This window comes from Erpetoichthys calabaricus, chromosome 2 (genome assembly GCF_900747795.2).
Source record: "Erpetoichthys calabaricus chromosome 2, fErpCal1.3, whole genome shotgun sequence".
Lineage (NCBI taxonomy): Eukaryota > Metazoa > Chordata > Cladistia > Polypteriformes > Polypteridae > Erpetoichthys > Erpetoichthys calabaricus.
In genome coordinates, this window is record NC_041395.2 from 160,101,591 (window position 1) to 160,125,190 (window position 23,600).

Consider the following 23,600-nt stretch of genomic DNA (forward strand, 5'->3'; position numbering starts at 1 on the left):
AAATATTAAAAGTTAAAATAACAGAATACAATAACACAGTCCGTCTTGAGAGGCGCTGTTATTTCTCTAAGATTATAAATAACAATGCTAGTAATCCCAGAGTCTTATTCTCAATGATTGATCGTCTGTTAAACCCAGGTAACTCGAAGGAATGCCTCCTAAGTACTTCCAGTAAAACCTGTGAGGCTATTGCTGTATTTTTCAATCAAAAAATTAATGATATTAGAAATAACATAGTATATCTCCCCAACACTAAGGATCCTCCTAAACCCCAGCATTCCGTTATAAACAAATTAATCTATTTCACTAGGATAGATTTACCTGATTTACATAAAATAATTTCTCAACTGAAACCCTCCACCTGCGTCCTTGACCCAATACCAACACATTTTTTCAAAATAGTATCGGGCGTGCTAATTGACAATGTTCTTGACATAGTAAATTCGTCATTAGATACGGGGGTCTTCCCAGACTGTCTTAAGACTGCTGTAGTTAAACCCCTACTTATGAAAAATAATCTCAACCCCTCGGCTCTTGAAAATTTTAGACCCATCTCTAACCTGCCTTTCTTAAGTTAAATTCTAGAGAAGGCAGTCATTATGCAGTTGAATGACCACCTCAACAAACATGCTATTCTTGATAAATTTCAGTCAGGTTTTAGAACAAATCATAGCACAGAAACTGCACTTGTTAAAGTAGTAAATGACTTGTGGGTAAATGCAGACAGAGGCCATTTATCTGTTCTCATCCTCTTAGATCTGAGTGCCACATTTGACACCATTGATCACAACATTCTTAGAAATCGCCTTAGTCAATGGGTGGGCCTCACTGGCAGTGTCTTAAATTGGCTTGAATCCTACCTGGCAGGGAGAAAATTCTTTGTTAGTTGTGGTAATTACAACTCAAAGACACATGATATCCTATATGGTGTTCCACAAGGCTCTATCCTGGGTCCGCTGCTCTTCTCAATCTACATGCTTACGTTAAGTCAGAATATCTCAGGGCACAACGTGAGCTACCGCAGCTATGCTGATGACACACAGCTGTATTTATCAATAGCTCCTGATGACCCCGATTCTCTTGATTCACTAACACAATGTCTAACTTGTATCTCAGAATGGATGAATAGTAACTTTCTCAAGTTAAATAAAGAGAAAACTGAAATCTTAGTGATTGGCAATAATGAATACAATGAGGCTATTAGAAATAAACTGGATACATTAGGATTAAAAGTCAAGACAGGGGCAAAAAGCTTAGGGGTAACTGTTGACTGTAATCTAAATTTTAAATAGCATATTAATCAGATCACTAGGACAGCATTTTTTCACTTAAACATAGCAAAAGTTAGACCTCATATATCATTGAAAGATGCTGAGAAATTAGTTTACGCTTTTGTTTTCAGTCGACTAGATTACTGTAACGCACTCCTCTCAGGACTACCCAAAAAAGACATCAATCGTTGGCAACTAGTGCAGAATGCAGCTGCTAGAATCCTAACCAGGAAAAGAAAATCTGAGCACATTTCTCCAGTTTTGATGTCACTACACTGGTTACCTGTGTCATTCAGGATTGACTTTAAAATTCTGCTTATGGTTTATAAAGCCTTAAATAATCTCGCCCCATCTTGTATATCGGAATGTCTGACACCTTATATTCCAAATCGTAACCTCAGATCCTCAAATGAGTGTCTCCTTAGAATTCCAAGAGCAAAACTTAAAAGAAGTGGTGAGGCGGCCTTCTGCTGTTATGCACCTAAAATCTAGAATAGCCTGCCAATAGGAAATTGCCAGGCTAATACAGTGGAACACTTTAAAAAAAACTGCTGAAAACACATTATTTTAACATGGCCTTCTCATAACTTCACTGTAATTTAAATCCTGATACTCTGTATATCCAATTCATTATAATAACTATTCATGGTGGCTCTAAAATCTGTACTAACCCCTACACTCTCTCCTGTTTCCTTTTCCGGTGTCCTTTTGGTGGTGGCTTGCGCCACCACCATCTACTCAAAGCACCGTGATGTTCCAACAATGATGGATGGATTAAAAGCCAGAAGTCTGTATGACCATCAGCATCAAGTGACTCCGTGAGAACCCTAACTACAAAGAGGACTATTTAATTTATGTTAGGTAGAATGTCCAGAGGTGACTGGGTGGTCTCGTGGCCTGGAACCCCTGCAGATTTTATTTTTTTCTCCAGCCGTCTGGAGTTTTTTTTTTTTTTGTTTTTTCTGTCCACCCTGGCCATCGGACCTTACTCCTTTTTTATGTTAACTAATGTCTTATTTTAATTTCTTATTTTGTCTTTTATTTTTCTTTTCTTCATTATGTAAAGCACTCTGAGCTACGTTTTGTATGAAAATGTGCTATATAAATAAATGCTGTTGTTGTTTCAAATTTCAAAGTATTAAAAACTTGTTGCATTTTGCAAGGGCAACTGACATTGACCTGACAACACCACTGTATAGGTATGGCAAGTTTAGCCACAGTCTTCACCTATCTTTTTCCTTTACTGATTCAATTCTTTTCTATTTTTGGAGTCAAAAACAGCAATCTTCCATTTTCCTTGTAGCAGAACCATATGAATTATACTTTCTGATGAGCGCTTATTACATATATCAGTCTACAGAACTGGCAGTTGCCGGAGCACACTGTCTCACTAAGATTATGCAAATGAAGTCTATGAAAGAAAGAAAAAAAAAAAAGTAGTATAACAGGGTCTTCAATCAAATTATATTGCCACAAGTACCTAATGTATGTTTGACATTCCAAGACAGCAAGAGATTGTTCAGTAACTTCTAATGCAATACATTTTAGCCTCGTTTAACAAATGCACTGTGTCAATTATTTTGCACAATTTTTTATCTGTAGTGGATAACACACTGCATTAACATTTATCTGAAAAAATATTTAAATTCACAGCCCTTTTTGTAATGGCATAGAGCATGAGAGTATCATTTATCTAAACCAGGAGCATACATCTGTGCATACTCCTTCACTTTAATAAGGTTAATTTAATAAACACAGTATCTGCATGTTTTACAACTTCTTTAGTCATTTCCTTCTTTTTTGCCATTCAACCTGGTGCAGCTGATTCATAAGGGAAACTAATAAATTATACAGTAACTGTCTCTGAGGCACGGCAAAGTTAAAGGAATATGAGACTCTTCAGGGCACTGTATATCACAGTAAAGATTTGAAAACTTGTGACAATATCTTATAAAGGTGTGAATGCAAAGTAAACTATTTAATAAAATCTTGTTTGTATTATGTATGTATAATTTAATAATGGTCATGCAAAAATCTGGAAAGGTTATACGATTACATTTTTACTGGGCTTTATCAGCAATTTACAAGACAACGGGATGATAAAACAAAAAATAAAAATATTAAGCATAATGCATACATGTACATTCATCTGAAGCCAATATGTCTACAAATAAAATACAGAATACTGTTACCTTTTACTAGGGGGCAATTTTTATTTTTCATTTTTATTATTTGTACTTCTGCCATTCTAAACGCAAAAATATGTAAAACCTTATAACCTTAAACATGAGTAAATTGGATTTAAAGAGAGAGCAAGAGTGAGACCAAGAGAGTGACTACAAACAATCGAGGTTTATTTATACCTAAAGATTTTTTCACCATTAGCTGCAATGTTTCTTAAGCAGTCTTCAGATATGCTGGAGGTTGGAAAACTGGTGCAGTATATTTTTTTAGACTGCTTAATTCACATACTATATACATTGGCAGGACAGAAAAAAGGCAAAAAATAAAATGCCGTGCAGTTATTTCAGGTAGAGAGTAACATCATAGCCAAAAGCTCATGAAATGGATGTCAGGCAAGTAACTTGACTGCACTAATTCTTCCAGGGATATGAAATGACACCTGCACAAAATAAGCAAGTCCTATATCCACTACATGTAAATACACACACAGCACTCTTTTTTGTAGATTTATCAAAAGGGAATAGCTTTATCATCATATGGGACACAGCTGTAATATGAAAATGTTTTCCAACTTTGACTTATTATAGAAATTTCAAATTTTCTACCACCAGACAAGATTAAACATCTATGAGGTAGCAGAAAACTTTTAAAAGATGGTTAGGTTTAGCTAACCCAAAAAAGAATATTGCATGCAATGAGATGACTTAAATGGGTTTCCCGTTTTTGTTACCCATAATTTTTCTTATTTCATAAAAAAATTAAACGAATGAAAAGCAAAGATGGGCAACACAATAATACGGTGACAGCTGTTTCTGCATCATTTAAACTTAGAGTGCATGTCTCTTTATTTCTAAAATTACTGAGAAATTCAAAGTGATACAGTTCAGTCTTTGAAAGTTTAAAAATACATAACTGCACATTCAGTTAGTAAGGACACTTTCAACAAATTTTTGCATGGAGTTTTCAACAAGGTCTACATAAAAAAAAATGAACAGCATACCACAAAATCATCAAAATCCAGATAAAATTTCAAATAAAAATAAATGTTTGCTTTTTTACTGTATATTGTGTATACTTGTCAGCTGTACCATACTAATAATCATTTAATTGTTTTACCTTCTTCCCTGTTGAAACAAGACATAATTTACAATATATTCCAGGGTCTGGTATGTGCCTATACCACTCCAATTCCACCACTCAAATGGAGTAACCTGTCTAAGCTTGTACTTTATCCCAGTCGTTTTTAAGCTGAGCCCTGGGTCCCCCATGTAGCTACAGGTTTTTATTTAAACCAATAGTGTGAGATTTTCCATTTACTGGAAATAAACACTTTTTTATCTTAGCTTTAAATGATTAACTTTGCTTTGTTACTTTCTTTTTAATTCACTTTTTATGGCTCTGTTAATTGTATAAGAACACTAACAATGAATGATGAGAGGACAGGAAACAAATGCAAATGAAGATTTTATTATAATAATAATAATAATAATAATTCATTACATTTATATAGCGCTTTTCTCAGTACTCAAAGCGCTATCCACACAGGGAGGAACCGGGAAGCGAACCCACAATCTTCCACATTCTCCTTACTGCAAAGCAGCAGCACTACCACTGCGCCACCTGTGAGGACATATATATGTAATAAATTATTAAACATTTGCACACTAGTTTAAAGCAACCAACTCCAGTGTTAAAGATTAACAAAAAGTCTGTAGTATAAATGAAGAAAAAAAAGTACAAGTTGAAAATGCACAAAAATATATGCGCACATACTGTGTGGCAGAAAATCAAATTTGCTTTAGGCAAATGTTAACTGATGGCAACAGTTACGACTAAAATAGGGTGGAAAAAAAAACAAAAAAACATGGGTTTCCTACAGGCAGGGCTGGGTATCATTCGACTCCGATTCAAAATGCCCCCATTCAATTTGATTTTGATTTTATCTTGATTGAATCAGTGTACACTGATATATTTGAAGTAGTGTTTTTTTTTTTTTTAAGAAATTACTTAACCATGCATAGAGAACATTAATATAATGTGACAAATTTCAGTAACTGTATATCTACATAGTGACTTCATAACATATGCATAAGCATGGATGGCATTTAAGAAGAAATACTTCAGTATTTGGAAGGTCTAGAACAAAATATTATTGTTCATTTTTCTTTATCTTTTATTGAACTTATTAAAAGCATAACATTCCATATAATGAAGTCAAACTTAAAACTAAATTCAGATCAATACCCGCCCATGAGAAAGGGAGGAAGGCCAACAGCCAAAGCAAAACTGTTGAGTAGTAAAGAGAGAAAGGAGTCCCCCCCCCCCCCCCCCCCACCCCAATATAAATGATTATTTTAAATTGTTATTGATTAGCTCCTGTCAGGTTTTTAAAAAGTTTTGAACAGACCCTCTAAGAATTTTATTTTTTTCAATTTGAAATAGTATATAACATCAGTTACCCACTGACTTAAAAGAGGTGGGTTAGGATTCTTCCAGTTGAGAAAGACAAGTATACATGCTAGTAGTGAAGTGACAGCAATTACACTTTGGTTGGCCTTCTGCACTTTAAGCCCATTTGGGAGTACACCAAACACAGCTATTGGGGTTAGGAGTGATTTTTGACACCAAGGCTATCTGTAAGGCATTTAAAAAGTTTTGTCCAGAATGATATTAATTTGGTACACACCCCAAAACATGTGGCCCAGTGAAGCTGGAGATCGACTGCAACGTTTGGTCAGGTTGGATCTTGCCCTGGAAACATTTTGGACAATTTTAAACAAGACAGATGTGTTCGATAAAAGATTTTAAGTTTAATAACTGAATGTTTTGCATTCCTACGTTGGTTCCATATTCTGAGTGAATGAAGGACAATTGGGTTGTTAGTGTATTGATGATACCTTGTATTTACTGTTGTACAAAGCAAGGAATATGAAGAAGTATTGCAGGATTTCGTTTCTATTGCAGATCAATCTAGTGAGTGTTCATCTATTTATGTCAATGTCCAGGTTTTTATAGCTTGTACGTTTGATACCCAGTAATAAAATTCAAAATTTGGTCATGCCGCCTTCTGATATAGGTCGTTGTAGAGTCACCTTTTGAATGGGTGGATTTTTCGAATTCCAAATGAATTAAGTTATGATTGAACCTGAATTTCTTAAAAAAAGATGTTAATATATATATATATATATAATATATATAATATATATATATATATATATATATATATATATATATATATATATATATATATATATATAGGGAAGTTTTGAAATAGAAACAGAAGAGGATATTCATCTTCACAATGTTAATTCTCCCTGCTTAAAGTAAGATGGAGGGTAGACCATCTATGTACATCTTGTTTAATTTTGTTCATGCAAAAAGCACAATTTTGTTGAAGAGAGCTTTATATTTACTTGTGATGTTTACCCCTAGTTATTTAAACTGATCTGCAATGATAAAAGGGAAGGTGTCCTATCTAATGTTATTTGCTAGATTCACTGGAAAGAGCACACTTTTGTTCAAATTAATTCTGGGTCCAGATATCTTTTGAAATTCTGCTAGTGCTGTTAGGACTGTAGGAAGAGATTTTTATGGGTCTGATATATACAGTACCATATTATCTCCATATAGTGATATTTTCTGATCAAGTCCTTTTCTGAAAATCCTCTTTATCTCTGATGCATTTCGAAAGTAAACAGACAATGGCTCAATGGCAACTGCAAATAGCACTAGTACCGCGTTGTCTGAAATAATGCTAATACAAACTGAAGCTTCTGGACTGGTATACAGTAGTTTGATCCATGCACATATGTTCAGGCCAAATCCAAGTTTATGTAAAGTGGTGAAAAGGTAACCCCATTCAACCACAAACACTCTCCGGAGTGTTAGACTTTATGTGTGAACATATTACATTAAATAGTCATCATAGATTGGAAGCCAAATGTCTACCTTTAATAAATCCAGTTTGGTCTTCTGATATTGTTGAAGGGAGCACTTTCTCAATCCTTCTAGCTAGGGCTTTGGAGAGTATCTTAACATCATTATTCATAAGCAAGATTGGCCTGTACGATGCACACTGTAATAAGTCATTGTTCTTATCATATTTAAAAAAAAAAAAATCACAGTATACTGCACTCATTCAAAACTCACTATAATTTAACTAACATATGTATCGCCACATCAGAATCCACAGATGTTGGGGGCGGGGGCTTGAACGACTCCTTAATATTATGCAATGTCATCTAATTAAAAAAACATCTATCATCTTGCAAAGATTATAAAATAATCAAATATTACTTCTTAAATAATAAGTGTTATTCAATAACCTATTCAAGTGTTAGGAATCGCCATGTAGACACCCCTCAACTAAACTGTTAGCCAAGCTTATTTCCTTATTGAACATTTAAAATCTTGAATTAGTCAAAATTAAAGATATGAGAAGACATACCTTTCTTTAATTCTACAAGTTATACATATCTTTAGTTGCTCACTTTTAGCAGTCACTTTAATCAATCTCGAAAATGTGCTCTGAAAGTTCTCAGAAAAAAAGGAAGCAATTTAAATTGAGGATCTAGAGCTAGTGCTTGTTGACTGTGGCAGTGAACGAATGGAACATAAAAGAAAAAGAACTGGCCATTATGACTGATAATGACGCTATTATGGAGCTACTTCAAGTAGGCTGCTTTGAGCACATACTCACTTTTGTATCACAGGCTGCTCTCAAAATTCCAACAATTGCCCACTTTTGTATCACAGGCTGCTCTTAAAATTCCAACAATTGCCTGCTTGCTTTGCCGGGTGAGGTGCATTGTAGTGTCTCTTATCTTTGGGGTATCTCATCTTTACAGAAAATAAAATATATAAAAAAAATTTAAGTAAAACGATTTTATTTACTTTAGTTATAAATGCACTAAATAGCAAAAAATACATTTTTCTTTAACCACAATTTTTGTGGTTATATGATGACTAAATAAAATCGTGGGGTGCACATAAATGAATCGATTCAAACAATTTTTAAAATTTGTTTAGCATGGTGGGGAATTACATTTTTTATATTTTATGATTGTAGCGACAAGTCAAGTAAAATTACACCTTTCATTGGCTAACTAAAAACGATTACAATATGCAAGTTTTCGAGGCAACTCGGGCCCCTTCTTCAGGCAAGATGCAACTTTTGTGATGAAAGTAGCTATGCTATTAATTGATTGAAGGAGATTGATGGAGAAAGCACCTGAATTTGCACAGCTTCTGGCTAGTGTAAAAAAAATTAGTCAGGTATTTTAAACATGCTGGGCAACAAGGCAAGCTTATGAGGTCACTCAAACAGGGCTGTGGAAAGAAGATATAGTGCAGAATTCAGTGTTGCAGTAAATTGACAATTGGCCGTATCAACAAAAAGATACAACAGTGGTGTCTTTTCCGAAACTGTTCAAAGATGTGACAACCGATTTAGAATCGGATATTGCTGAAATACCTTGTCAAAAACAACTCTTATCCACAAGCTCTACAAAGCTGCAACATTTCTCAGCCTAAAGCTTCAATTTCTACATCTTTTATTTAAGAGGATTGCAAAGGCACTGAAACAAGAAGAGATCTGTAATAATTTGGAATAACTGATTTAATGCAACTGCACTAAATCAAAGAGTGAAGTGAAGTTCACTGTTCAGCTGTGTGCTTGCAAGCAGACGAGGAGATGCTTGTACATTCAAAGTGCTTTGCTTGGTTACACAGTGTGCTTGTATTGATAAGCAAAATGTACTGTGAGAAAGTGGGGAGTATTTGTTAAGCTTCCAGTAATATGCCAACTACCAAAAAGTATGCTTTAAGCTTAAACCTGCATGTGCGACTTGTATGTAGACAGCACCTACCTTCCGTGTCCATTCTGCGAATAGAATTATTAACATAGACCGTACTTTATTTCAATATAAAATAGCAATTGGTTGTCTAGTTACAAACCTTTAACAGATATGTTGCTTAGTGAAAATATCTCCACAGTAACAAATTCCTTGGACCCTTCTCTTCAATAATGTCTTCTTTTGAGGCTTGGGCTTTGTCTGTCGAGACATCTTCTTCAGTAATGATTTTTTTTCAGGATTTCGTTAACGTTTTCTGTCGTAACTTTCTCTTTTATCTCACTCTCACTCCTGACGTACTGGCATGGGCTATAGAGTTAGATTACTGCCAAAAGTGTGCAATGAAAACACATTTTTTAAGCGTGAGTGACATTTTACAAGCACATGAGCGCATTTTACAAGCGTAAGTTGATTCCATAGGACAGCAGCACATGTGAGGGGCTGCAACAGCCATGCCAGCTGCTACTGTGCTCAGTACTGTGTGCGTCAACCTAACCTGATGTGACTGTAACTCTATTCCAGCCACATGATTGGTTCGGTATGGCTCTATTCTCATTATCATTGGCTTATGTTATCTGACAAAACATGGATGAAATGAGTCCTATCGACTAGGTATCGACCATGTATTATATTTAAAACAAGGAAAAGTTATTTTGTGATAATTATCTTTATCGTTTTTTATCGCCCAGCCCTACCATATGTATGCCCAGCCCTACTCGGGTTTAGCACAATTAGAGCGGACAGAGACGCAAATACCTGTGGGAAGCGGAAATGAGCAGGACTCGCTCTCTTTGTGAAAACAAGATGGTGCAACCCTGGACATGTAAATGTCAAAATCTCCACTTGCTGCAGGGACATCGAACTGTTGGCCGCAAGTCTGCATCCCTATTGCTTGCCCAGAGAGTTCGGACATCCATCCATCCTCTTCCGCTTATCCAAGGTCGGGTCGCGGGGGCAGCAGCTTGAGCAGAGATACCCAGACTTGCCTCTCCCCGGCGACTTCTTATAGCTCTTCCGGGGGAAATCACAAGGCATTCCCAGGCCAGCCAAGAGACATAGCCCTCCAGCATGTCCTGGGTCTTCCCCGGGACTTCCTCCCAGTTAGACGTGCCTGGAACACCTCACCAGGGAGGCGTCCAAGAGGCATCCTGATCAGATGCCCAAGCCACCTCATCTGACTCCTCTTGATGCGGGGGAGCAGCGGCTTTACTCTGAGCTCCTCCTGGATGACTGAGCCTCTCACCCTATCTTTAAGGGAAAGCCCTTAAGAGTCTGGACATGTCATTGTTTTTATTGTTTATATCCCTCCTCGGGCGGGCATGGAGACAGCAGGTGACGTCATCCATTCTGCTGTTGCTAAACTACAAACGCAGCACCCCGAGGCACTTGTGCTAATCTCTGGAGATTTTAACCATGCGACGTTGGACAAAACATTTCCTGCCTTCTCCCAGTATGTGGATTGTAACACCCGGGAAAATAGGACTATTGACCTACTGTATGCAAACGTTAAAGACGCATACAGCGCCACCCCACTGCCTGCTCTTGGGACAGCAGATCATAACTTGGTTCTGCTTTAGCCTCACTACAAACCAAGAGTGAGGGAGCTACCTACAACCACACCCTCATTCAGGAAGTGGTCCCCTGAGGCAGAGCAGGCTCTAAGAGACTGCTTTGGAACTACGGACTGGGATATCCTGCAGGGATCACATAGTGAGAACATTGAAGAGGTTGTTGACTGCACTGCTGACTACATCAACTTCTGTATGGACATTGTAGTACCAGTAAGAACAATACGCTGCTATGCTAACAACAAGCCATGGATTACAAGTGACATCTCAGAGTCCAGCTCAGGGTTGCGAAGGCGCAGTACAGGAGAAAGATGGAGCAGAACTTGCAGAATAACAGCATGAAGGAAGTGTGTGATGGAATGAAGACCATCACTGGCTGCAGCTCGAAGCGGGGTGCCACCATCGAGAGAGACGTGGAGAGAGCGAACCTGATGAACAACTTCTTTAACAGGGTTGACCATACTAACCCACTCTCACCTCAGAATAATGCACCCTCCACCCAACCTTCTGCTGAGAGTTTCCCCCACCTGCAATTACAGCAGCCCATGTAAGCAGAGAGCTGAGGAGACTTTAGGCCAGCAAAGCAGTGGGTCCAGATGGAGTATCGCCATGACTGCTGAAGGCCTGTGCGTTGGAGCTGGGGAGTCCTCTACAGCGTATCTTCAACCTGAGCCTGGAACAGGGGAGAGTCCCGAAGCTTTGGAAAACATCTTGCATCACCCCAGTCCCAAAGGTATCATGTCCTGGTGAGCTGAATGACTTCAGGCCTGTCGTCCTGACATCACATGTGATGAAGACCATAGAGCGGCTGCTGCTTCACCACCTGAGGCCACAGGTCCGCTATGCCCTTGACCCTCTGCAGTTCGCATACCAGGAAAAGATGGGAGCGGAGGATGCCATCATCTATATGCTACACCGATCCCTCTCCCACTTGGACAGAGGCAGTGGTGCTGTAAGAATTATGTTTCTGGACTTCTCTAGCGCCTTCAACACCATCCAACCTCTGCTCCTCAGGGATAAGCGGACAGAGATGGGAGTAGATTAATACCTGGTGGAATGGATTGTGGACTATCTTACAGACAGACCTCAGTATGTGAGTCTCGGGAACTGCAGGTCTGACATTGTGGTCAGCAGCACAGGAGCACCGCAGGCGACTGTACTTTCTCCAGTCCTGTTCAGCCTATATACATCGGACTTCCAATACAACTCGGAGTCCTGCCACGTGCAAAAGTTCGCTGACGACACTGCTATCGTGGGCTGCATCAGGAGTGGGCAGGAGGAGGATTGTAGGAACCTAATCAATGACTTTGTTAATTGGTGCGACTCAAACCACCTACACCTGAACACCAGCAAAACCAAGGAGCTGGTGGTGGATTTTAGGAGGTCCAGGCCCCTCATGGACCCCATGATCATTAGAGGTGACTGTGTGCAGAGGTTACAGACCTATAAATACCTGGGAGTGCAGCTGGATAATAAATTGGACTGGGCTGCCAATACTGATGCTCTGTGCAAGAAAGGACAGAGCCGACTATACTTTCTTAGAAGGCTGGCGTCCTTCAACATCTGCAATAAGATGCTGCAGATGTTCTATCAGACGGTTGTGGCGAGCGCCCTCTTCTATGCGGTGGTGTGCTGGGGAGGCAGCATTGCGCGATTGTAAACAAACAGAAACATTCCTATTAATGCGGCACTCATTCAAGAAAATGCCAGGTTTGTAAACTCTCTTGGGACCTCCCCCAACTAGAAGACACACCGAAGTCCAAACTCTGTATGGAAGACTGTCGGCTCAAAGCTGTGCTGAGTCTCTCAGCCAAAGCAAACAGAAAAGATATCGATGGGTGATAAGCAAGGGACATTGTAAATGCAGTTAACTTGATCACTGAGCTGCTGTGTCTGTGTATAGCAGAGTGGCAGATCACGCTGCAATAAATAAGTGCCGTTCCTGTTTCAAGCTGAATAAAGCTGGTTTTGCTAAAGTACTGAGACTCAACCTCATGTTTTGGGGAGCAAGACAGGGACTTATAGCGCGACCCGGATCTTTTATGATTTGCTTCTGTGTCGCTTCACTGCAGCGCTATGAGTCTGTTGTTACCCTGCCCGGCAACGGACAAGCAAGATTCCACAGACGCGGCAATCGCGCTTCAGGACGCACTTCAGCATGTCGTTCCCATTGAGTGGGGGGGATTGGGGTGTCTCAAAAGAGTTCAGAAACAGTTCCTTGTATTATCGCAAGGAAATGCTGAGAAAAATCTCTCGTCAAAATAACTTGTAGGCAGGAGGAGATTAAAATTAACGCAAAAGAAGTTATTGAAATGATTGCAAACGCCTGAGTGCTAGTTAAAGAAAGCCTTCAGTTGCATTCTCCTCCTCCTCCTCCCTTCCTGCAGCCCAAAGATGTCAAATTAAATGGTGAGTACAGTATGAAATTGTTGTTTCTGGTAGGCTAGGCACTTTTTATAACATTTTGGTTAGTACATCAGAAAAATTATTGGTGTTTTGGTAAATTATGCACATTATACAACCCTTTTTTTATTATGAAAAGGTTAAGTAAGTGTTGCAGTGGGAGGTTCGGAACAAATTATGGGTATTTCCATTATTTCTTATGGGAAAAATAGTCTTGACTTACAACCAACTTGAGTTACAACCAGCCCTCGCGAACGAATTAAGTTCGTAAGTCAAGGGTCCACTGTACATAACATAGGCGATTATATATATATATATATATATATATATATATATATAAAAAAAAAAAAGTAAAGTAGGCTACTGGTGTACAGGGGCATCTCAATAAATTAGAATATCAACGAAAATTTATTTTAGTTGTTTAATTCAAAAAGTAAAACTCATATTACTGTATATAGATTCATTACACACAGACTGATATATTTCAAGTGATTTTGCTGCTTACGGCTTATAGCTAATCTTCTTCTTCTTTTGGCTGCTCCCATTATGAAAACTCAAATTCAGTATCTCAGAAAACTATAATATTGTGAAAAAGTTCAATATTGTTGACTCATGGTGTCACACTCCACCTAGCTAATTAACTCAAAACACCTACAAAGGTGTCCTGAGCCTTTAAATGGTCTCACAGTCTGGTTCAGTAGGCCACACAATCATAGGGAAGACTACTGACTTGTCAGTTGTCCAGAAGACAGTCATCAACACCCTCCACAAGGAGGGTAAGCCACAAAAGGCCATTGCTAAAGAAGCTGGCTGTTCACAGAGTGCTGTATCCAAACATATTAATGTAAAGTTGAGTGGAAGGAAAAAATGTGGCAGTAAAAGGTGCACAAGCAACAGGGATAACCGTAGCTTTGAGTGGATTGTGAAGCACAGCTCATTCAAGAATTTGGGGGATTTTTCACAAGAAGTGGACATGAGCTATAACTATCGCATTCCTTGTGTCAAGCCACTCCCGAACCAGAGATAACATCAGTAGTGTCTTACCTGGGCTAAGGAGAAAACGGACTGGACTGTTGCTCAGTGGTCCAAAGTACTCTTTTCAGATGAAAGTAAATTTTGCATTTCATTTAGAAATCAAGGTCCCAGAATCTGGAGAAAGACTGGACAGGCACAGAATCCAAGTTGCTTGAAGTCCAGTGTGAAGTTTCCACAGTCAGTAATGATTTGGGGAGCCATGTCATCTGCTGGTGTTGGTCCACTGTGTTTTATCAAGTCCAAAGTCAGTGCAGCCGTCTACCAGGAACTTTTAGAGCACTTCATGCTTCCCTCTGCTGACAAATTTTATGGAGATGCTGATTTCATTTTCCAGTAGGACTTGGCACCTGCCCACAATGCCAAAAGTACCAATACCTGGTTTAATGACCATGGTATCACTGTGCTTGATTGGCCAGCAAACTCACTTGACCTAAACCCCATACAGAATCTGTGGGGTATTGTCAAGAGGAAGATGAGCAGATGATGCAGATGAGCTGAAGGCCGCTGTCAAAGCATCCTGTGCTTCCATAACACCTCAGCAGTGCCACAGGCCAATCGCTTCCATGCCACACCGCATTGATGCAGTAATTCATGCAAAAGGAGCCCCGACTAAGTATTAAGTGAGCACATGGACATACTTTTCAGTAGGCCAAAAAGTCTGTATTAAAAATAATTTTTTTTTTTATTGGTCTTATGTTATATTCTAATTTTCTGAGATACTGAATTTTGAGTTTAGTAGCTATAAGCCAAATGAAAAGAAATAAACACTTGAAATATATCACTCTGTGTGTAATGAACCTACAGTATATACAAGTTTCACTTTTTGAATTGAATTACTGAAATTAACTTTTTGATGATATTCTAATTTATTGAGATGCACCTGTACGCCACAAACAGTAATTGTAATTCCACTGTAAAAGTTTCGTTAAACAATAAATTTGTAAAGTATAAACATTACAAGAAAACATGAATTTCAATTGTATGCAATTAACAATTTATATCTGTAAAATTCAGACTAAACAGGCTAAAAAAATTCCTGATAGCGCTACAAGAGTTCAACAGCTATTTTTAAACTCTTTATCCTCAGTTATTTAATCGTTTCTCACTACTTCGATTTAACTGATCACAGGTTCTTCATACTTCACTCGATATTAAGCTTTCATATATCAAAGTAAACAGCAGACATTTCTATTTCAGAATTTTCACATCTCAAAAATGACTCACTTTGTGCACATATGGTACTGCATAAAAAGATGCATGATTTAACAACATCTTTGATTTACTGAAAACTGTACTTTGAATGTTACTCTTATTGTTATTAAAGTGTTGAAATATTCTTCCAAATAAAAGGAACAAAAAAAGGCCACCAACTAATATAGTGTACTGTATATTACTGTTTTGAAGTACTGGGGGAAAAAAAGAACACTTTTTTTCTCCAGTTACTGTTTTCAAGAAAGTAACCACAGCATCATCATTCTTTAGTCAACATCTTGTTCCATATGTCTCAGTTAAGACTACTCTTTCCAAATATATACATCTGTTTAGGCAATAGCAAAGTATATTAATATTACAATCAGATGAAATGTCACAACAAGAAAAATTCAGTTTGTAAGAAAAAAAACCATCCAATCAGAATGGATTACCTTTACACTTATAACAGAATAACCTTAAGGACACTAAAAAATAATATGTCTGAGGAAAAGGAAAAATGCACATTAGAGTTTAATAAAGAAAGGTTTGGGAATGTTGTGCTATGTGAAAGCCTGATAATGTCTATCATAACAATAATCCTTTGTATTGTATTACAGGCTTGTAATAAGCGGAGATATTCTAATTGCACCAGACCTGGGACCTAGCCAAATGCAGCCTGTGGTCTGGTTCTGTCTGGCCCATGCATGGTGCAGACAGCAATACTTAACTGGACGTGTCAGTCTGCATTACAGCTTGATGTGACCATGAAGATGCATATCAGAATTGATATGTATGGGAAACTGTGGGAGTTTACATCAGAAAGGACAGGATATAAAAGATGGAAACTGTGGGAGATTGCATCAGAGAAAGGGGTGACTTTTTACAAAGCTTCATACAGCAAAGGAAGGCGCGGTAGAAACCATATTGTCTAATAAAATTGCCAAAATAAGCAAACTGTTTTCTGATGGAGAATTTGTTAAAGAGTGCTTATTGGAGTCAATACTCTGCCTAGAGAATAAGGAAGCATTGTCCCTTTCATGGCAAATGGTTACAAGAGAGACTGAGGAAAACGCAGAGAATCTGGTACTACAGCTGAAACACACAGTGAAAAATGTCACCTTCTTCTCCTTGGCCTTGGATGACAGCTGTGATACTTGTGGCACAATGCAGCCGCTGATTTTTGTGAAAAAAAATAATGAAAGACTTTGAAATGGGAGAGGAACTGGCTTCTGTGCAGTCAATGAAAAGGACAACAACCGGTAAGGATTAATTTATTGAAGTCAGTACATGCATGTAAAAGTTAGGACTGCAGTGGGGAAAGTTAGCTTGTGTAACAATTGATGGTTCTCCTAAATTGACAGGTAAAAATGTTGGACTTTTAAAAAAGATGCAGGAAAAAAAAAAACTCATATTTTTACACTGTATTATTCACCAAGATGTGCTATGTAAATCAGTGCTGAAAATTAATCATGTGGCTAATGCTGTATTGAATCTATATACAGTCATGGCCGAAATTATCGGCACCCCTGGAATTTTTCCAGAAAATGCACCATTTCTCCAAGAAAATAGTTGCAATTACAAATGTTTTGCCCATCGGACCTTACTCCTTTTCTGTGTTAACTTAATGTTGTCTTATTATAATTTCTTATTTTGTCTTTTATTTTTCTTTTCTTCATTATGTAAAGCACTTTGAGCTACTTTTTGAATGAAAATGTGCTACATAAATAAATTTTGTTGTTGTTGTTATTTATGCATCAGAGGTCGTGGGTGTTCCAGCAAGACAATGACCCCAAACATACCTCTAAAAGCACCCAGAAATGGTTGAAGACAACGCGCTGGAGAGTTCTGAAGTGGCCAGCAATGAGTCCGGATCTAAATTCGATTGAACACTTCTGGAGAGATCTCAAAATTGCTGTTGGGAGAAGGTAGGGGTGGGCGGTATGACCAAAATTCTATATCATGGTATTTTTCAAAATTATGCCGGTTTTCACGGTATTTTTTTCCCATGCATGAGTCGATGTTAAACACATTTTCCACTGCAATTACTGGCTAAGAATAACCTATTCCACTGTCAACAGCATTGTACATTGTACAAAAAAAAAACATTTTAATGTGCACACAAGTATTAAGTCTTTTAGGGCGGATGTCGACTTTTGTCGACAGGAGGAGATGAAGGCGAATGTCGTCGACATCCAGGGATAGGGGGCGACAATCAGCTGTTAATGGCGACAAATCTCACTGTCACGTCACAGACATTCCCTCTGTGCTTGGAGGAATGCTAGACTCATTGACTCGGCAAATAAACATTGCGTGTGCGTGAGTTGTGAAATGTAAACAAAGGCAAGATGGCACCGACATGTGAAAAGGCAGCGAAGCAAGTGCAGAAAAGAAAACACTCGGCAGACAATGTTTTGCGCATTATCGCGGAGTCTGACTCTTGATTTTTCAGAATCGGACTTTATTGGCAGTGATCAGGAGATCGAGCAAGAGAGTTAGAAGCAGGCATCAGCTGATCAGACACCAGCCGATGCCGCGCGAGCGGATCTGCTGCCAGTTGAGTGCCTTCGCGCAGCCAATGCATCTACGGCAAGGTTCGCATGGGATAAATACACAGACATTGATCCGTTGAGAGCCGATCTGGCTACCGGAGTTTACAAGACGGCATGGCTTGCTGTTGGACACGACAGATCACCAGCTGCTGTACTTCAGGCTGCTCTCTCCTGATGCTGCTTTTCAGCTACTGTCAGACGAGACAAACGGGTAAGCAGAGATTTTTTTTGAATCGCAGGCTGCGTTTGCATCGCATTCTCGTTTTTCAAAGTGGAAACCCACAACGAAAGACGAGATGACGCGCGCTGTGGCATTACAAATAGAGATGGGACAGAACTGGTGATATAACTTCAGGGAGCATTGGTCCAAACGTGTTTTGTCCCCTGGTGGCTTAGGTACGTGCTGCTGCAAAGTTTTATTCATTTCTGTAATAAACAGAAGCAAATCCCATGGGGTGAGCCAGGCTATAATGCCATACATAAAGTTCATAAAGTTTCAGAAGATGAAAAGAGGTGACAATACGGTTTTCATGCAGGCAGAAAACTTGGTGGCAGTGGCATGGCACGATGGCAAATGGGTGACTTGTCTCTCTACAGTACACACTAACAATATATGTTAGAAAGTGCAGCAACAGACAATTGAAAAATAGGCACCAAAGCAACACATATTGTAAGGAGTGCAATGTGGCAATGACTGAAATTGGCTGCTTTGAGCGAGATCAGACTTTGCTGTGTAAAATGTATGTGATATGTATGTGAAATCATAGAGTATGCAGGCTCATACAACATGCAAGACAGTAACATTTGTCAAAAGTAAATATTTTTTGTTGATTTGATATGTTAAACAATTGCTTTGTGTTCTTTTTTAAAAAATGTTAGTTTTTGGAAAAATATTCAGCCCTGGGAGAAAAGAAACAAAAAAAAATTAGCCCTAAAAGAGTTAATACAGGTTTGCATTGCCCCATAAAGTGATAGTTTTCAAGGGGGTGGCACTAATGAAGAGAAGGAAATCACATTGCATGACAGATGCAGTCAAAATATAGAACCTTTTTATTGAACAAATTTTGCAAAAACTTAAACTATAATTTTGACAACATATTTTCAACCATCCAAAGAAGTATTTAGACTTAGGAAAATATCCAGAAGTGCTTGTCAAAAGCTGTATTGCACTGAACATGTCTTGGAAAAGGAATAAAATAAATATTTTTTGTAAAACAACTACACTTTCTGTTAATGTTAACAATCTGTCCACTGACACGTTAAAGTGACTTTTTACACAACTTTCCATCATTAAACTGCATAATATTTAAACTAATAAATAATAATAAAATAAATAATTGTATTATTACTGATAGTTGCACTATTACTTCAAGGCTTCAAGCCCAGGTGCATTACACAGTATTCACCAAATTAAAATAAAATAAAACAAGTGCAATTAGAATTAGAATGCCTTTAATTGTCACTATACACATGTACAATGAGATTAAAAGCAGCTCCTTCAGTGCAGACATATATGTAGAACACAACAAGTAAATAAACAAATAAACAAATGGTGCAAAAAGTTGCAAAAAAAAAAAAAAAGTTCTGCAACGCTATATACAAATGGAAAGAATAATAACTAAATCGAGTTATTGCACATTATTTAAATATCTTGGTGATGACATCTTTATCAGCTGAACCATCATTTAGGCAAACTGCATTAATATGGACCTTGCTTCAAGCTAAGCTATATACATAAATAATAAAACTGCAACTTGCATTTATAATGCTATTTGTGGTATAGCCCTACGGAATCGTATTAGGGCCACGGTGAAGAAGAAAAATACGGACACGGAAGAAAAAAAAAAAACTATACGTCGAGAATAAAGTCGACATTTCCACTTTATTCTCATAGTTTACTTTATAATTAAAGTAGAATGTCATAAACTAAACTTCATCCTAAAATCATTGTTTAATTTACTAGATTTTCTCAAACCCAGTCATAATTCAATGTAGCACATTAAATGCTTTGTGTTAAGTGTTCCCCGAGCCAGTTGTTGATTACTACGCTTCTTAAACTGACTTCCTCCGCACTAAGAGGAGACAGCAATCACCATACAGAATCCATTCACTTCATGATATTCCTGCTCTCTGAAAATTTAGAATGCTAAGATAAATACTTCATATCATTTTCATGATGAAATGCATTAAAGCAGGTATTAAACATGCACTGTAGTGTGGCGGTAGTGCTGCTCCCTCGGAGTAAGGGGTCTCCAGGTGTATGTTCAGTGTAGAGACCTTTATGGCAGGTGTGACGAGGCTCCAAAAAACTGGATGTATGAATGGGTATCGCACAGGTTTAACTTAAATATTGTGTAAATGTTGGGTTTGTGATCTGGTGGTCGGAGAGACAAACACAGAATTCAATGGATGTTATTCTGAGAAGGCTTTCTTTATTGCACGCTTGCTGTCTCTATCTGACGTACCAAAACCCCAGTTCCTATCCTTCCTTTTTTCTTTCTCCACATAACCAATCACCACACGATAAATGTCTTTGCGAAATTAAAACTAGTTATAAACTTAGCCCACGGAGTGTTCAGAACTTTTAAAAAAATCTTCGTTATACATGTTTAATTATGCCATCCATTCAGGGTTGTGCCCATCCCTGAACGAGTCGCCAGTACATCACAGGATGAATATGAGAAAAACATACACTAGCAGGGTCAATATAGCATAACAAAACCCCACATCCTACATGACTTTGAAAGGAAACTGAAGCACGCCGAGTAAACCCACCAGAAAAACATGCAAATGCACGGCAGTGTGCACGCGAGACACCCTTGCTGCGAGGCAGCTGTGCAACCTCCACGCCGCCGTGCCCCCACATGATTAATACATGCTTTAATGCATTTCACCATGAAAATTATATCATGTATTTATCTTGGCATTCTAAATGTTCAGAGAGCAGAAATATCATGACGTGAATGTATTTTGTGCGGCGATCGCTGCTGGTGCCTCCTCTTAGTGCAGAGGAACTCACATTTAATTGTCTACATAACTTATGACGGGGTTTGAGAAAATCTAGTAAATTAAATATTCATTTTATGATGAAGTTTAGTTTACGATGTTCTACTTTAATGACAAAGTACGAGAATAAAGTCAACATGTCGTCACACTATTACACAGTACCCAGGTACATTACACTGTATTGAAAACAAATAAAACAAGTACAACTTGGCTTGAAGTATTATCCAGTAGTATAGAAACAGTATTTACACATTTGAACATAATGGTCCACATCTGACCTTTTAAAACCAAAGCATCTCCAGGCAACAGACGTGACTCCTTTTTTTCAGCAAAAGTTCTTCTGTGTCATCATGTTCAACTTTATCGTCAGTGAAACAGCTTCACTTTCGGAATGCTCTCTGCCCATTTTCACCACGCAATACCTATACTACCACACCTATTTAGCGGTGTAGCAGTGAAAAAAGTCCCCACTTGAACAGTTTCCCGCTGCGCCACGTTCCGAACATCGTTTAGGCAATTTAAACCGGTGTTGCGGTATAAGAAAAATCCATATCATAACAAAAATAAAAAACGGTTTTCGGTATGAACCAGTATACCGCCCAGCACTAGGAGAAGGCGCCCTTCAAATCTGAGAGACCTTGAGCAGTTTGCAAAAGAAATTCCAGTTGAAAGGTGTAACATGCTTGTTGATGGTTATAGTAAGCGCTTGATTTCAGTTGTTTTTTCCAAAGGGCGTGCAACCAAATATTAAGTTGAGGGTGCCAATAATTTTGTCCAGCCCGGTATTTGAGTTTTGTGTGAAATTATGTCAGATTTGGCTTTTTTTCCCTCTATTTTTTTGTGTTGTTCCAATGCACATAAAGGAAATAAACATGTGTATACCAAAACATTTGTAATTGCAACAATTTTCTAGGAGAAATGGTGCATTTTCTGGGAAAATTCCAGGGGTGCCAATAATTTCGGCCATGACTGTATATAATTCACTATCACTGTATATATTCACCATAGCAAGCAAGACGCACGCAAGACAGAGCCACGTCCGCCAACTCAGAGCCCTGCCCACCAACAATTCACTAAGCAGCAGACCATGGCCAACTCTAACCCTCCTCCCGCGTCATGGGATACGCACAACAGAGCCCCGTCCGCCAACTCTAACCCTCCTCCCAAGTCCACCCTTGCTCTTGATGCATGCACACTGCCTGCTCATGTGCCAGCACACAACACCTCACCAAACACCGCCTCAGTCGCTTTCGTCTCTGCTACAGTCCACATGCACCTCTGAGCCACGTTGACTTTTCATTGTTCTTTTCGGTTCCGGCTGCTTTTCTATATATAATCCACCAAGTCGCCCGACCATGGGATACGCACGCACGCAAGACAGAGTCCCACCTGCCAACTCTAACCCTCCTTCCGCGTCATGGGATACGCACAACAGAGCCCCGCCTGCCAACTCTAACCCTCCTCCTGCGTCCATGCACGCAAGACAGAGCCCCGCCCGCCAACTCTTACCCTCCTCCCGCGTCATGGGGTACGCACGGAAAAACTCAGTATGCGAGCTATATTAAGCATCACCAACGAAGACTCGCTACACCTTAACGAACAAGTACTGAAACTTATCCCTACCGATGAAGTAACTTTCACCAGCGTTGATTCCATCGTCACGCAGACGATCCCGCAGATTTAACTCAAAATTAAAATAGGTTCAGTTGTCATGCTTCTCCGAAACCTCATGCCAGCAAGAAGTCTCTGTAATGGCACTAGACTGACTGTTACCAGCATTCACCGCAATGTACTGGAGTGTAAAACTATCACAGCTCCTACATCACAAACTGTCCTTATTCCCCGGATATCCCCGACCCCATCAGATTCAAATTTGCTTTTTACTTTTACACGCAGACAATTTCCTGTTAGATTAGCCTTTGCAATGACAATTAATAAGGCACAGGGCCAAACCTTAAAAAAGATATGCCTGTATCTGCCAAAACCAGTTTTCAGTCACGGACAATTGTATGTTGCTCTCTCCTTAGTTCCATCTTTTCATTCATTCACAGTCGTATCCTCAAACCCACCCCATTTGGACAACTGTGTCTTTCAGGAAGTGTTCACCCATCAATAAATAATTATACGGCGTATGCTACGCCTCGGGTTGGTTAGTACTGTAACTTTCATCAGGGCCAAGGCATTAAATTCACAAACAGCTTTTTACATTGTTATAGGACCATGATACTGATCACACTGATCTGGGCTACCACACAGCTGTCGGATGACTAAGCTTGGGCAAAGTGCTCAAACAGGTCTGAGACCTGAAATCAGAGATTCAGGAGTTTTATCAAATGATAAAGAAAACCCATCCCTGAACTAAGCAGTACCGAGTAGCTATCAGATTTAACATTTGCTGTTGATGGGACTGCATTTACGAATGAAATGAATACAAAATTGCAAGGTAAAGGTACCAAGTCAATGCATTCATGAGAAAGCTGCTGCGTCTTTCTTAACAAGTAGAGAAGAACACAGACACACCTTGCCAAACTGAGAGGGAGG

At 38.7% G+C, this 23,600-nt stretch overlaps 1 protein-coding gene across 3 annotated transcripts in view; it reads right to left on the minus strand.

Moving 5' to 3' along the window:
• Positions 1-23,600, minus strand: part of nck1a (NCK adaptor protein 1a) — a 222,688-nt gene that overhangs the window by 169,551 nt on the left and 29,537 nt on the right. The window contains exon 2 of one of the 3 annotated variants that reach the window (XM_051923042.1): positions 8,155-8,294. The exons of the other annotated variants lie outside the window; for them this stretch is intronic. The gene's annotated coding sequence lies outside the window, so the exon portion shown is untranslated. The remainder of the gene's footprint in view (positions 1-8,154; positions 8,295-23,600) is intronic. 3 annotated transcript variants of the gene reach the window in all.